Below are 16686 nucleotides of genomic sequence, written 5' to 3'. Positions count from 1 at the left end.
TCAGAAAACTACCACCACCGGCCTCAATAAAGGGAGTTAGAAGTTTAAGAGGACATGTCGGTTTTTACCGGCGTTTCATCAGAGATTTTTATAAAATTTCTAAGCCCTTTTCATCACTAATCATAAAAGATGTGTCATTTGATTTCAATTCTGATTGTCTGCAGGCATACGAGAACCTAAAGGAGCACTTGGTGATGGCTCCTGTGTAGGTGGCACCAGATTGGGATCTGCCTTTTGAGGTTATGTGCAACGCCAGCGATACTGCGGTTGGTGCTGTCCTAGGCCAAAGGTGGAATAAGGTATTTCACACTATATACTATGCAAGTAAGACTGTAGATCAAGCACAATTAAATTATGCAACCACTGAAAAAGAACGACTTGCAATAGTATTTTCACTTGATAAGTCCCACTCATACCATGTTTTGTCGAAAATCATTGTGTTTACTGACCACTCTGCCCTTAAATATCTGCTTGCTAAGAAAGAGGCCAAACCACGATTGCTTAGGTGGATCTTACTTCTTCAAGAGTTTGAGCTCGAAATAAAAGATAAAAAAGGTGTAGAAAATGTAGTAGCTGATCATCTTTCTAGGCTTGAGCATGTTAGCAAAAATTGCGAAAATGATGAGATAGATGGATGATTGGTTTCCAGATGACCAGCTGTTAGGGGCGAAAATTTTTTCATGGTTTGCAGATATTGCGAATTTCCTTGTTACAGGCTCAACCCCACCCCACCCCCAAATTTAACATTTCACCAAAGGAAAAAAAAATGCGGACGTGAAATATTATTTTTGAGAGGAACCTTTTGTGTTCAAAATCATTGCAGATGCCATGACACGGAGATGTGTGGCGGAAGAGGAGATGTAATCGATTCTCAGTCATTGTCATGACCGCGAGGTAGGTGGTCATTTTGTACCCACACAAATGGCATCCAAGGTACTCGAATGTGGATTTTATTGGCCAACTCTATTTAAAGATACACTTTCATTTTTCCTATCTTGTGATAGATGCCAACGCATAGGTTACATTTTTAATCGTCATGAGATGCCTTTAAATAATATTATCGAGTGCGAGGTCTTTGATGTTTTGGAGATATATTTTATAGGACCGTTTCCAACCTCTTACGAAAAAAGTACATTTTAGCTGCGGTTGACTATGTGTACTTTTTGGAAAAGCGTGTCATTTACCGGTTGAGTTAGAACATAGAGCTTATTAGGCAACAAAAGTGTTGAATCTTTATTTTGCTCTTGCAGGTAAACACAGGTTGCTGCAGTTGGACCAATTGGAAGAATTTCGGGGTAAAGCCTATGAACTGGCCTTGACCTATAAGAAGCGTACAAAGCAAGCACATGACTAGCACATTGCAGTGAGGAATTCAAAGAAGGCGAAGCGGTGCTACTGTAAATCTCCAAGCTACGCTTATTTCCTGGCTGATCAAGTCAAGATGGACAAGCCCTTACATCATCACCAAAATATTCCCCTCGGGATCAATAACTTTGCGAGATGGGAAAAATGAGCCGTTCACAGTCAATGCTCAACGTCTGAAGCACTATTTGGGTGGCACAGTGGAGCCACAAATTTGAGTAGTTCGATTCCAAAACAATCAGAGCTGAGAGGAACCTACAGTCCAGCTCTGGACTATAAATTGAAAACTAATTTCTTTCCTTTCCTAGTCATTTTTATTTTTTTATTTTATTTAGTTCTTTTATTAGATTTGGTTTTTTATTTATTAATTTAAAAAATAATAATTAAAGTTGCAAGTTCGCGACCGAGCGGTAAGATGTTACCGCTCGAGCGCAAATGCCTTTGCCCATGATCAATTATAGTCTAGTTCGCGCTCGAGCGGTAAAATCTTACTGCTCGGCCACGTCTGAGGTAAAATAGCCACCTCCCATTCTCATTTTTTCTCATTCTGCATGAAATTTTCCTAAACCTTACACTCACATGCGGCTCTCTCTTGTTTTTTTTTGTTTCTTGCAGTGAAAATTCCAAAATTCATGCTTCAAGCAGCCTGGCCCTTGCTCCTCGGTAGGAATCAAGCGGCATCTTCCCTCCGGTCACGATCTCCATAGTCTACTACCATGGCCCCCAAGAAATTGAGAGGTAATCCCAGCTCTTCCTCATATTCTTCATTTGATAGAACTCGATTTGTGAACGAGGCGGCTTGGGCTCGGTATGACCTTGCAAAATTCGTAGAAACCCGATATCTGAGAGGGGATTTCGTCGGAAATTTGGGGATAGACACTTAGGGACTCTTGTGCAGTTAGATGGGCAAGGATGAGAGAAATTTGGAGATCAACCGAATGCGGCAGTGGAATCGGTGGTTCGAGAATTCTATGCCATTGTGGCGGAGGGGGCAGAAGGTAAAGTTTTTGTTAGAGGTCGACTTTTACGGTTTAATTATGCTACAATTAATGCACTACTAGAGACAACTGAGGTTGATGACTCTCAATTCGAGGCGTTGGTCGCCTACCCAAATTAAGATATGATCCTCGCGGCGCTGTGCTATCCGAGAGCGACTTGGAAACCATTGGGCGGATCACCGAGTTGTTTTGACGAGAAATATCTGAAAGCCGATATTGCCCTACGGCATCTATTTGTGGCGTGAAGAATGATTCCGATCTCGCACAAAAGCGAGATGTAAAAGGAGCGGGCGGTGCTACTGTTTGCCTTGACCGAAGGGTACAACATTAATGTGGGCAAGCTTACAAATTCGCAGATCATGATAGTGCCCACAACAGTCACATCGGTCTCTTCTTCCCCACCATCATCTCGAAGTTGTGTGCAAGGGCAGGGGTTCTCTTCCGAGATGACAAAGAATGGCTGCAACCGATGAAACCCATTTGTGTGGAGGACTTACAACGGAAGAGTGCGAAATGAAACATTGACTTCCCCGCGTCAAGCACCACTGACCTGCGTCACGCACAACCATAGCCCTATAGGTGTTCCCAAAACGACAAGATGGATGAGACTCTCGCCTTCATGACTCATCAGGATCGATTCATTGCGATCTTTAATGAACATTTTTCCTACGTCGAGTCCATAATGCGTACTATGCTCGTCCAATGGAGTGTTGACCCAGGGGCCATACCACCACCTCCACCGTTCATTCTCCCTTTCCATTTTCAGTATGACTATCATCAGTAGGGGGATGCATCGGGAGTGCCACCACCAGAACACGACGAGGATGAGCCTTGATCAGGGAAGTTCACTAATTCCCCTCATTTTCGTTTTTATTTTATGTTGCATTATGTTTATGTTATCTTGTTGTTTCATTATGTCATTTACATTGCATATGTTTTTGTGCTACGCATCTGTGTGTCGTTTTTGTGTTTTAGTCGTTTGTGCAATCGGGATGTAGAACCCGAAAAATAAGATTACGTATAAGTCATGCATAATTGCTATTATTTAAATTAAAAATGATTATATGTATATATATATGAAGTGTTTGCTTCATTTTAAATTTTTTTAAGTCATAACTATGTATTTTAATCGCAGAAGTTTAGTTTTATCTTTTCAGATAAATACGCGAGATAATAAAATAAAATATTCCTAAATTTAATCTAAGCCAAAGAATAAATTATTTTAATGATAAAGAATGTTTCTAAGATTTATTAAATTAATTGGATTTAAATTATTAAATAAGTTCTTTTATGTCCAATATTTAGTTAAAAGCCTAAACTAAAATGTGTAACCAATTGGGATAAATTAATCTAGGCCTAATATATTCAAAAAATTATAACCTAACATTTTAATAATTAATTTTAAAGACCAAGTCATGCCATGCAAGAAATGATTATCCTAATTTAATTTATTATTTCACTAAAATAAATAATGTGTGTTTAAAACTTTAAGAATTTAAAATACAAGATTTAAGCAATATTATACCCTACAAATTTCTAGCAAATTTCGGTCATACCTTAGACAATTTAATTATGTTTGGCAACTCTCCATTCTAAACTCCCTTAATGGCCATTCATGATATGATATCTCCTCGCCTTTAACTCACCAATTAATGATAATTCAAACACCATTATTCACATAATTTCCCTCAAAACACAAATCTAGCCTACCAATCCCAATCATTTCGTTCAGCTAGAAGGAAAAAGAAACCTTTCCTATTGCCATTCAATATCCTCACATGAAACTTCCATCTAAATGCATTCTTCACTCATTTATCACCCTTGTAACCCTCACCTTCATAATATAGCATCCCTCCATCCTTAAGCTTCAAAAATTTCAGTAGAATCAACTGCCAAAAAAATTAAAATTTGTAGCAGAAAAATAAGAAATAAAATACAACTCCGTCTCCGTCGCGCCGTGTTCGTCGTATTGCTTTGTTTTATTCAAAACAAATCTTCCAGGCATGCATATTGAAACAAACCCAATCCCATGACAATAACATTGAAATTAAATGACATACGCGGAAGCATTTGAATTTAAAAGGGAAAGAACAATATACCATTTACATCATAACTATTTTACGCACTAATATACATAACCATTCACCATCATATCCTTCAACACATAACCAAAAGCCAACATAAAGTTTTCCTCATCATTCATTTAGCCAAATACATGACATTTTAAAACTTCACATGTTTACTAAACTCAAAACAAAAGTGACACCACCAAACAAAATCTTTCCCATTGCCTTATATATATGACTTCTCCCGTCTCGGACAATCCGCTTCAATCCTTTTTATCACCTGCATTACATGACATAACTGGAATGAGAATAAAACTCAGTAAGTAAGAAGCTGTACATAGCAATTACATATACATAGCTTTGGCTTAGAACGGGGCTATGGCAATGACGATAAAAGTAGAGCGATACTATCTTCAATGAACATTACATAATCAAGGCAATAAGGATAGTATCTCATGGCATGAGTAAAAGGAAAGGAAATGATAGTCTGTGACCTGTGACCTGTGACCTGTGGATAGTATCTCTTTGACATATAAATATATCAAAACTGTGAGAGATACTCATAATCATGTGATTGGCCAATGACATGCATGAATTACTATCATTCCTTGGCTTTAATCATAGGAACTCTTATTGAGGCATTTATACAAACACTTGGTAGGCACAATGGTGTATTAGCTCCTTGATCAATGAATTCAATGAAAATCCTTGAACAATGAACATATAAAAAATATATAGATCAAAGATATATCAATGAAAGGAGCTAATTATCAATAAACATGGCTTATATACATATAAATAACATGTGAGCACAAAAGGGAAGCTTCTACTTACAACCAATCAACAATAAGGTGGCTATGTCGATCTCAAAGGATTCCTACAACAAGAAACACAATAATAACTATGAATCATTAACAATAATCCAAAGAATCCATCAATTCAACTTAACCCTTCACATAACCTTAATATTAAAAACCCTTCCAACTCCATACTATAATCCTTACCTTGTAGCTTGGAGGAAAAGGTGGAAACCACTAAGAATACAACCAAAATCCTTGACTTGGAGTGGAAGATAATGAGAGGAAAACCTTGGAGAAAAAAACTTGAATCGATGGAATATGATGGAGAAGTAGAGAAATAAGGAGAAGGATCGAGAAATGAGTTAATAAGCCTTCCAAATTCATAAAAACGTGTTTTATATGCCATAGACACGGACCCCGTGCCCCCCTCCGTGTATAGGTCCGTGTACACTCGGGAAATCACTCATTTTGCATGGTCGGACCCGGACCCGGACCCCGTGTGGGGGTCCGTGTACCCTCTGCCAAGGGCCAAAACGGCATTTTTTCTTCCGAATTAGCAAAAGTGGTAAACATGAAAGTTGTAGCCCTATGTGATTTCTTGAAGCCCTCCAAATTTCAGATCATTTGGAGGTCTGAGTAAAGAGTTATGCCTATTCTACCAACATGTGTCAGTGCAGGAACAACGAAACACACGACACACTTCGGGCCGCTTTTGGCTCGTCTTCCCTAAGGATTTGAACAAAACTCAAAATACGAAAATTATAGCCTTATATCTTATCTTTCTAATGGAAGTGGCCTCACCTCAATTGGATCAATATACAAAACATTATACTAAAAACCACAACTACTGCCATATTTGTCATACCATTTCTGCACTTCCATTTTCTATTTGGCTCAAATCAACTTTCTATTCTACCCATTCATTTCCATCACCAACTATGAACATAATGCCAAAACAATAACCGTTTCAATAAAGATATCCATAAACAATAACCATTCAACATAATCTCAACTAGTAAAGCATAAAACACGGTCATAACAATAATAAACCATAAGGATTAACATGATAAAAGGTTGGGCTATTACACATATATTTTTTATTTTCTATTCAATCAAGTCCTATAGATATTTTTAAACCATTCTATGTTCACGATTCACGAAATAAACAAAACATGACAGCAACTTGCAAAGAAAATTTGCACAGGCCCTGTCGGCCACCTATTTTGTGCTTCACGGTTGGTGGTGTTCTTCTGATTTCAGGATGTTGCTTCGGTTCCCGGCACTCAAGGCTGCATCTAGGCATGCTTTAGAGTGTGTTAGGGTGTTGCTGGTCCATTGATTTAAGCCCATGCACTCGAATTAAAGGTTGGACAGCAAGAAACCTCATGTGTAGCAGATTGAGTCACGATTTTTTTTGTTTGGTTGTTTAAGGTGAGTGTTCGAATCTTGGTTGGCCCAAGGCCTGTAACCATGGTTAGAACCCTCCCTTAGCATGTCTAAGACGTGACCAAGATGGCCTCTCCATATTTGGTTCACGGATACATCAACATTTTAAATCAACATCACAAGTGCCCCTAGGTTTTTTTTGTTTCTGGTGTGGGTGAGTGAGTTTCGGTTTTGGGGATTTGAGTGGATTGTGGTTGGCTTTTAGCGTTTAGCCATGGTTCACACATTACCTCATCATGTCTAGATCGAGCCATGGTCAAGCATATGGCCTCGAGAACGATACGAGATAGCTAAACAATGCAATACATCATGCAGCACAGGATTTCGTTTTTTTTTTCATTTCTGGTTTGGGTAATTGAGCTTCGGTTTTCGGGGTTTGGGGTGGATCTTGGTTGGCTTTTAGCCCTTAGCCATGGTTCACACAATACTCGGTGTTGAGGAGGTGCGAGGAGACGAACCTGGTGCTGAATTGGGAGAAGTGCCACTTCATGACACAAGAGGGGATTGTGCAAGGGCACAATATTCCGGAACAAGGGATTGAGGTGGACAAAGCTAAAGTGGAAGTCATCAGAAAACTACCACCACCGGCCTCAATAAAGGGAGTTAGAAGTTTTAGAGGACATGTCAGTTTTTACCGGCGTTTCATTAGAGATTTTTATAAAATTGCTAAGCCCCTTTCATCACTACTCATAAAATATGTGCCATTTGATTTCAATTCTGAGTGTCTGCAGGCATATGAGAACCTAAAGGAGCGCTTGGTGAAGGCTCCTATGTTGGTGGCACCAGATTGGGATCTGCCTTTTGAGGTTATGTAAAGGCCCGAAAATATTTGCTTGAAACTTTGCGGAAAAATTAAAATTTTCTTTTTAAAAAAACTTAAATGGCCTCATTCATAAAATCAACTGATAAACCCAGTTCAAAGTTTAAAATAATAGCAGCGGAAGAAAATAAAGTTTCGCCAACAATAACAATTTGAAAATTATCCAATGACTGAAAAAATTGTTTGCGGAATAAAATAACAACTGCTGCACTGAGGTCCTCGGGTGCCACTACTGCCGACCCAAGCTGGCTCACTGGTCCCCGCCCTCGGCCCTGGCCTCATCAGTACCTACAACAATCAAGTCTAGTGAGCCTAAAGACTCAGCTTGCAAATATCGTAGGTAACGAGTAAAAACTGAAGAAAAATGTGCATGGGATAAAATATCAAGTCATGAGACATGCTGAAAATAATCTGTACTGAGCAATTATAATACGTGTATAACTGAACTCAAAATCACAGTAAAAATATTTGCTCCTTGCAGCCCTGTACTGAAATAACGTGTAAAAATGTTCGGTTGAGATTATGTTTTACGCCTGTGGCCACTGCACTAAGCTGAACTGATCGGTAACTGGCTACCGAGGAGTCTGAAACTGAACTGAGCTGGCCGGTCACTGGCGACCGGGTGGTACCAAACTGAACTGAGCGGTCACTGGCGACCATATAAAATAATACTCCCACATAGTGAATGAACCACAAGCCATATCGTATAAATCTAAAAAATAATCATTTTCTATTTAATGCACGTAAAGTAATTAACTGGCATAATGAAAATTCACGTATATGTTACCAACTTGATTGGATCGTCCTCAGGCTCGCCGCAACCTAGATATGCCATGAAAATATGCAATGGATTTTCTTGGGCAAACTTATGCAATTAAATTTTTGAAAATGCGATAGAAACGTCTAACGACCTCGTACTTTAATCATGACTTTGAACCAACCCGAACCAACACTGAACCAACGTGACGTCCTGATTAAAATACACTTAAAATTATGAATTTATGCTCCTAAAATTATGAGGGTCGAAACCTAGGTGAAATGGAGGCCAAAACAAGAAACGCTCTTTCGAGAGTCAATTTGGCACATCGCACCGTAAATTCTCGTACGACCTTAAAAATTATCCGAATCACGAACGGTCAAAAACGTGACCTTCCTAACTCAATGAGGCACTGTCCAGTCCAAGGCCATAGGCTAAAAGCCAACCAAGAACTCTAACGAGCCTTCGCACCGTCACAGCAACTTGCTGTAAATTTCCAGCAGCTGCGCAATTACAAGACTTGCGTTGGTTTCGAGACTATCGGCCATTAGGGGCGTGAACCACCGACCAGAGACTCTTACCAACATCTCATGGAATGATTTGAACCATGGCTAAGGGCACAAGACCAGCCACAATTCGCACCACACCAGAAACGAGACTACACACCTAGCCGAGAAGGAAATTCTGCGCGCGTAGGGAGTTTGGCTTCGCTTGTTGTCTCGTGTCGTTCCAATGGCCATTTCATTGACCATGGCATGATCTAGACATCTAGGGGCAAGGTGTAAACCGTGGCTAAGGGCCCTAGGCCTACCAAGATTCACACCACGCCTCAACAAAACGAACTCACTTGCTGTCAAAAACTGAAGGCCGAGAGGGGAGGGGCTGTTCTTGCTTCGTTGGTTGTCTCGCGTCGTTCCAGTGGCCATTCGATTGACCATGGCACGATCTAGACATCCAGTGGTAGGGTATGAACCGTGGCTAAGGGCCATAGGCCAACCAAGATCCATACCAATCCACCAAAAACTCGAAACACATGTGCTGTCACAGAATCAAAGGGGCCGAGAGGGGAGGGCTGTTCTTGCATTTTATTTTAAAACCGATGCACCGCGGACCAAGCCACCAAAAGGGCGACTTGGTCACGTCTTAGACATGCTAGGGAAGTGATCTAACCATGTCTATAGGCCCCTAGGGCAGCCATGATCGGATTCTTTCCCATGACAGCAGGAACCGAAATTTCGAGACACAATGTGGCAGTGGAGGAAAGCTGCTGAACGTGAATCATGGAGTTGATGGGTTAGGTGGTGGCCGAAGGTTGCTTCTAGAATGCAAGGTGTGATGGTTGATTTGTGTTTTTAAATTCTTAAGGCTTTAACACTAATAGTTATATATATCTTAGTGAATTATTAGTTTAATTTAGGATAATCATTTTGCATGGCATGACTAATAATTTACTAACATGCTAGGTTGTACATTTCTTAAATAAAATAGTCCTAGATTAACTTATCTAAATTGTTAAATTTAGGCTTTTAAATTAATTATGGGACATAAAAGAATTTATTTACTATTTAACTTCAATTACTTAAATAAATCTCTAAACATCCTTTTACCTTAAAATAATTTATTCTTTATCTTAAATTAAGCCTAGGAACATTTTCTTATTATTAAATTTTTATCTCGCTACTCCAACTCCGGTCCGACCTCACTGATATTTTTATCCGCAGGATTTTAATTTTTATCGATACGCTAATTTTATCGAGTCGGGAGACTTTTTAATGGTTCGGCTATTATTTTCAAAATCTTTCCAACTCTAAATATCTGTCGGGAGTGGGTTTGAGTTTAATGGACCTACTTTTGAATTTATGAGGCTTAATCGTATTTTTAATCTTTAAATTAAACATGTTAGGCCCATTAACTAATAATTGATCCTATATAATTAACCCCTAAGCATGCTTTACCCTAAACCTAATTGTGCATCAGCCGACACCCACCTCCCTCAAGCATCCTCTCTCGGTTTTCTGAACGCAGCAGCCGAAAGCTTTGGATGTTGATTTGTTTTGCAAAGAAAATTCCACCGAGTCTCCATTTGCTTCGTGTTTGGTTCCTCCTCTCATTATAAGGCACGCTTTTACTCTTATTTTGATCATGCACGTCCTAATTATCCTGTATAATATGTATGTGTGCATTCAGTTTTATGATCTCGCATGTGGGTGCGTTTTTGAGAGCTTTTTACCATGAAACACGCATCATGTTGTTCCAGCCACTCACGTTTTTGTTATTTCCTACAAGGGGCTGTCGAGTTTGATGTTAGAGGGTCTGTACATGGCGTGAGGGAGGGTCTCATGGTGTTGGAATCGGGAAGTGGTAGAGACAAGGATGAAACCGAGCGGGCTAAGGGATAGGTGAAATCTTGGGGCTGTGTGAGCTTAGTGATCCGGGGCCAACTGTAAAGGAGTCGCACGGAGTCGCTGTGCAGGTCCTACAAGGTCTGAGTCGTGGTCTGGAAGAGGCTCCACGATGGCTAGCCTCGCCTAGGGTCGACCGTAGTGGTTGGTGGAAATTGGGGCGCTGGGATTTGTGAATTGGTTAGGTGTGTTAACTTTCGGTTGACCTTTGCAAGTGGTTGGGACTTGGGGCGCTGGGATTTGTGAATTGGTTAGGCTTAGTTTAGAAGGGTCAAGATGAGTGTTAATGGCTGAACAAATGGTGGAGTGAGATAGGACCGAAAGAAAATATTGTTTGGGGGACACGTGTTTTAATGAGATGATGACATAGGGGGCCGAGAGTTGTTTCTTGTTGGACTTTCCAGCCGTTAGTTTGGGATCTGGTTTTAGAGTTTTTAGACTCTTTTAGGTGTTTTTAAAATGTGATAAAAAGTTGAGAAGATTTCGGGTAAGTTTTGATTCGATTCGGGTTAAAATCGGAACTCCGGTCCAAGTTTTAGAACGAATCGATTAAGTTTGGTTTTGGGCTCTAATTTATGTCTAGCGATGCTTTTATTAATGTTTTGGAATATTTTAAGGAGTTTGGTAAGCTTCGGGCAAATTTTAGAGGTCCAGGGGTAAAACGGTAATTTTTGGGTTTCCAGGGGCAAAATGGTCATTTTGCACCCGGGGTGAGAATTTGGTCTTAGCAGCGCCCTGAGCACAAATCTTGATATTTTTAAATGTTCATGCATCACATTTACGATTTTTTTTAAACTATTATAATAATTATCATGCATGTTTGGTTTAAAGTAATTAAGGAAGAGCACTCCGTCTCCACCGCGCCGCGTCAGTATTTCGTTTGTTTTCTGTCAAAACAAATCCAGGCATGTTTATATCTCCTTTGACTCTTCAATCAAGTCATATAGATATTTGATTTTAATACAGGAGATTGAAATTTTTCAGATTTGATGATGCCATTTAATTATATTACGTGCATAGAAATTTAAAATGTTCATTTTTGAGATTTATGCGATATTGCTTGTGGCCGTAGCACTATCATGGGAGACTTTGTAAATCCGATCGCCAGTTACCGGTCAGTTTCAGTTTGTACCACCCAGTATACTGTGGCATTTTGTCTGGTCAGACGAGCATATTTAAATCCGATCGCCAGTTATCGGTCCGGATGCAGTCACCGGTCATTTTGCAATTTATATTAGTGCAGTGGCAACTTGCGGATACCATAATCTCACCAGAAAATTATTACTTGATATTTATGACAGGGCTCGATGGAGCAACCATTTTTACTACGATGTTCAGTTTAGTTATGCACGTATTATAATTGTTTATGGCGAAGTATTTTCACTTTATGACTCCTGATACGACATCTTACCTCATGCAAAAATTTTACTATTTATTTATGTACTCGCTATATACGATTTATGCATGCTGAGTCTTTAGGCTCACTAGACTTGATTGTTGTAGGTACTGCTGATGTCGGGGCTGAGGGCGGGGACCAGTGAGCTAGCTTGGTCGGCAGTAGTGGGACCCGAGGACCTCATTTTCAGCACTTACGATTCTTATGCTCAAACATTTTACCTCTCGTTGAATTATTTTAAATTGGTACTTTGTAAACATTAAATTCTTCCGCTGCTATTTTTAAACATTAAACATTATTTTTTAAATTTTTCCGCAAAAATTTTCAAACACGAATTTTCGGACCTTTACAGGTTATGTGCAACGCCTGTGATACTGTGGTTGGTGCTGTCCTATGCCAAAGGTGGAATAAGGTATTTCACACTATATACTATGCAAGTAAGATTGTAGATCAAGCACAATTAAATTATGGAACCACTGAAAAGGAACGACTTGCAATAGTATTTGCACTTGAAAAGTCCCACTCATACCTTGTTTTGTCGAAAATCATTGTGTTTACTAACCACTCAGTCCTTAAATATCTGCTTGCTAAGAAAGAGGCCAAACCACGATTGCTTAGGTGGATCTTACTTCTTCAAGAGTTTGAGCTCGAAATAAAAGATAAAAAAGGAGTAGAAAATGTAGTAGCTGATCATCTTTTTAGGCTTGAGCATGTTAGCAAAAATTGCGAAAATGATGAGATAGATGGATGATTGGTTTCCAAATGAACAGCTGTTAGGGGCGAAAAAATTTTCATGGTTTGCAGATATTGCGAATTTCCTTGTTACAGGCTCAACCCCACCCCACCCCCAAATTTAACATTTCACCAAAGGAAAAAAAAATGCGGACGTGAAATATTATTTTTGAGAGGAACCTTTTGTGTTCAAAATCATTGCAGATGCCATGACACGGAGATATGTGGCGGAAGAGGAGATGTGATCGATTCTCAGTCATTGTCATGACCGCGAGGTAGGTGGTCATTTTGGACCCACCCAAATGGCATCCAAGGTACTCGAATGTGGATTTTATTTGCCAACTCTATTTAAAGATACACTTTCATTTTTCCTATCTTGTCATAGATGCCAACGCATAGGTTACATTTCTAATCGTCATGAGATACCTTTAAATAATATTATCGAGTGCGAGGTCTTTGACGTTTTGGAGATATATTTTATAGGACCGTTTCCAACCTCTTACAAAAAAAGTACATTTTAGCTGCGGTTGACTATGTTTCCAAATGGATGGAAGCAGAATCATATGCCACGCATTATGCTCAAGTGGTGCTGAAATTTTTGAAGAAAAATATTTTCAACAGATTTGGAACATCACAAGCAATCATTAGTGATTGTGGCACACATTTTTTCAATAAATTTTTTGAAATTTTTTGGGAAAATATTGGGTGACTCATAAAATTTCCACTCCCTATCACCTCTAAACCAGTGGTCAAGTTGAGATGTCGAATCGCGAGATCAAGATGATTCTGGAGAGGGTTTTGGGGATAAATCGAAAGGACTGGTCGTTGAGGTTGGATGGCACGCTTTAGGCTTATAGAACTGATTTTAAAACACCTATAGGCACGACACCCTATATGTTACTTTTTGGAAAAGAGTGTCATTTACCAATTGAGTTAGAACATAGAGCTTATTAGGCAACAAAAGTGTTGAATCTTTATTTTTCTCTTGCAGGTAAACACAGGTTGCTGCAGTTGGACCAATTGGTAGAATTTTGGGGTAAAGGCTATGACCTGGCCTTGACCTATAAGAAGCGTACAAAGCAAGCACAAGACTAGCGCATTGCACTGAGGAATTCAAAGAAGGCGAAGTGGTGCTACTGTAAAACTCCAAGCTACGCTTATTTCCTGGCTAGATCAAGTCAAGATGGACAGGCCCTTATATCATCACCAAAGTATTCCCCTCAGGATTAATAACTTTGCGAGATGGCAAAACTGAGCCGTCCACAGTCAATGCTCAACGCCTGAAGCACTATTTGGGTGGCACAGTGGAGCCACAAATTTGAGTAGCTCGATTCCAAAACAATCAGAGCTGAGAGGAACCTACAGTCCAGCTCTCGACTATAAATTGAGAACTAATCTCTTTCCTTTCCTAATCATTTTTATTTTTTTCTTTTATTTAGTTGTTTTATTAGATTTGGTTTTTTTATTTATTATTTTTAAAAAAATAATTAAATTCACAAGTTCGCGACCGAGCGGTAAGATGTTACCGCTCGAGCGTGAATGCCTTTGCCCCTGATCAATTATAGTGCAGTTCGCGCTCGAGGGGTAAAATCTTACTGCTCGGGCACGTCTGAGGTAAAATAGCCACCTCCCGTTCTCACTTTTTCTCATTCTGCATGAAATTTTCCTAAACCTTACACTCACATGCGGCTCTCTCTAGTTTTTTTTTTTGTTTCCTGCAGTGAAAATTCCAAAAATTCATGCTTCACGCGGTCTGGCCCTTGCTCCTCGGTAGGAATCAAGCGGCATCTTCCCTCCGGTCACGATCTCCATAGTCTACTACCATGGCCCCCAAGAAATTGAGAGGTAATCCCAGCTCTTCCTCATATTCTTCATTTGATAGAACTCGATTTGTGAACGAGGCGGCTTGGGCTCGGTATGACCTTGCAAAAATTCATAGAAACCCGATAGCCGAGAGGGGATTTCGTCGGAAATTTGAGGATAGACACTTAGGGACTCTTGTGCAGTTAGATGGGCAAGGATGAGAGAAATTTGGAGATCAACCGAATGCGGCAGTGGAATCGGTGGTTCGAGAATTCTATGCCATTGTGGCGGAGGGGGCAGAAGGTAAAGTTTTTGTTAGAGGTCGACTTGTACGGTTTAATTATGCTTCAATTAATGCACTACTAGAGACAACTGAGGTTGATGACTCTCAATTCGAGGTGTTGGTCGCCTACCCAAATTATGATATGATCCTTGCGGCGCTGTGCTATCCGGGAGCGACTTGGAAACCATTGGGCGGATCACCGAGTTGTTTTGACGAGAAATATCTGAAAGCCGATATTGCCCTATGGTATCTATTTGTGGCGTGAAGAATGATTCCGATCTCGCACAAAAGCGAGATGTAAAAGGAGCGGGAGGTGCTACTGTTTGCCTTGACCGAAGAGTACAACATTAATGTGGGCAAGCTTACAAATTCACAGATCATGATAGTGCCCACAACAGTCACATCGGTCTCTTCTTCCCCACCATCATCTCGGAGTTGTGTGCAAGGGCAGGGGTTCTCTTTCGAGATGACGAAGAATGGCTGCAACCGATAAAACCCATTTGTGTGGAGGACTTACAATGGAAGAGTGCGAAATGAAACATTGACTTCCCCGCGTCGAGCACCACTGACCCGCGTCACGCACAGCCATAGCCCTATAGGTGTTCCGAAAACGACAAGATGGATGTGACTCTCGCCTTCATGACTCATCAGGATCGATTCAATGCGATCTTTAATGAACATTTTGCCTACGTCGAGTCCATAATGCGCACTATGCTCGTCCAACGGAGTGTTGACCCAGGGGCCATACCACCACCTCCACCGTTCATTCTCCCTTTCCATTTTCAGTATGACTATCATCAGTAGGGGGATGCATCGGGAGTGCCACCACCAGAACACGACGAGGATGAGCCTTGATCAGGGGAGTTCACTAATTCCCCTCCTTTTCATTTTTATTTTATGTTGCATTTTGTTTCTGTTATCTTGTTGTTTCATTATGTCATTTACATTGCATATGTTTTTGTGTTATGCATCTGTGTGTCATTTATGTGTTTTAGTCTTTTGTGCAATGGGGATGTAAAACACGAAAAATAAGATTACGTATAAGTCATGAATAATTAATTGGATTTAAATTATTAAATAAGTTCTTTTATGTCCAATATTTAGTTAAAAGCCTAAACTAAAATGTGTAATCAATTGAGATAAATTAATCTAGGCCTAATATATTCAAGAAATTATAACCTAACATTTTAATAATTAATTTTAAGGACCAAGTCATGCCATGCAAGAAATGATTATCCTAATTTAATTAATTAATTCACTAAAATAAATAATGTGTGTTTAAAACTTTAAGAATTTAAAATACAAGATATAGGAAATATTATACCCTACAAATTTCTAGCAAATTTCGGTCATACCGTAGACGTACAATTTAATTATGTTTCGCAACTCTCTATTCTAGACTCCCTTCAATGGCCATTCATGATATGATATCTCCTCACCTTTAACTCACCAATTAGTGATAATTCAAACACCATTATTCACCTAATTTCCCTCAAAACACAAATCTAGCCTACCAATCCCACTCATTTCGTTCAGCTAGAAGGAAAAAGAAACCTTTCCTATTGCCATTCAATATCCTCACATGAAACTTCCATCTAAATGCATTCTTCACTCATTTATCACCCTTGTAACCCTCACCTTCATAATCTAGCATCCCTCCATCCTTAAGCTTCGAAAATTTCAGTAGAATCAGCTGCCAAAAAATTAAAAGTTGCAGCAGAAAAATAAGAAATAAAATACAACTCCGTCTCCGCCGCGCTGTGTTCGTCGTATTGCTTTGTTTTATTCAAAACAAATCTTCCAGGCATGCATATATTGTTT

General features: G+C 39.6%; 1 long non-coding RNA gene across 1 annotated transcript; it reads left to right on the top strand.

The window, feature by feature from the left end:
* Window positions 1-12070: 12070 nt before the first annotated feature.
* On the top strand, window positions 12071-13107 carry LOC140822472 (uncharacterized). The gene is made up of 3 exons (XR_012115963.1): window positions 12071-12292; window positions 12400-12459; window positions 12984-13107. It is a non-coding gene; the product is annotated as an uncharacterized lncRNA (long non-coding RNA).
* Window positions 13108-16686: the final 3579 nt, after the last annotated feature.

The sequence above is a fragment of the Primulina eburnea genome, unplaced genomic scaffold (genome assembly GCF_022965805.1).
Source record: "Primulina eburnea isolate SZY01 unplaced genomic scaffold, ASM2296580v1 ctg857_ERROPOS3498143, whole genome shotgun sequence".
Classification (NCBI taxonomy): Eukaryota; Viridiplantae; Streptophyta; class Magnoliopsida; order Lamiales; family Gesneriaceae; genus Primulina; species Primulina eburnea.
Note: the sequence above shows the minus strand (reverse complement) of the source record. Positions and strands in the feature narration are given on the sequence as shown.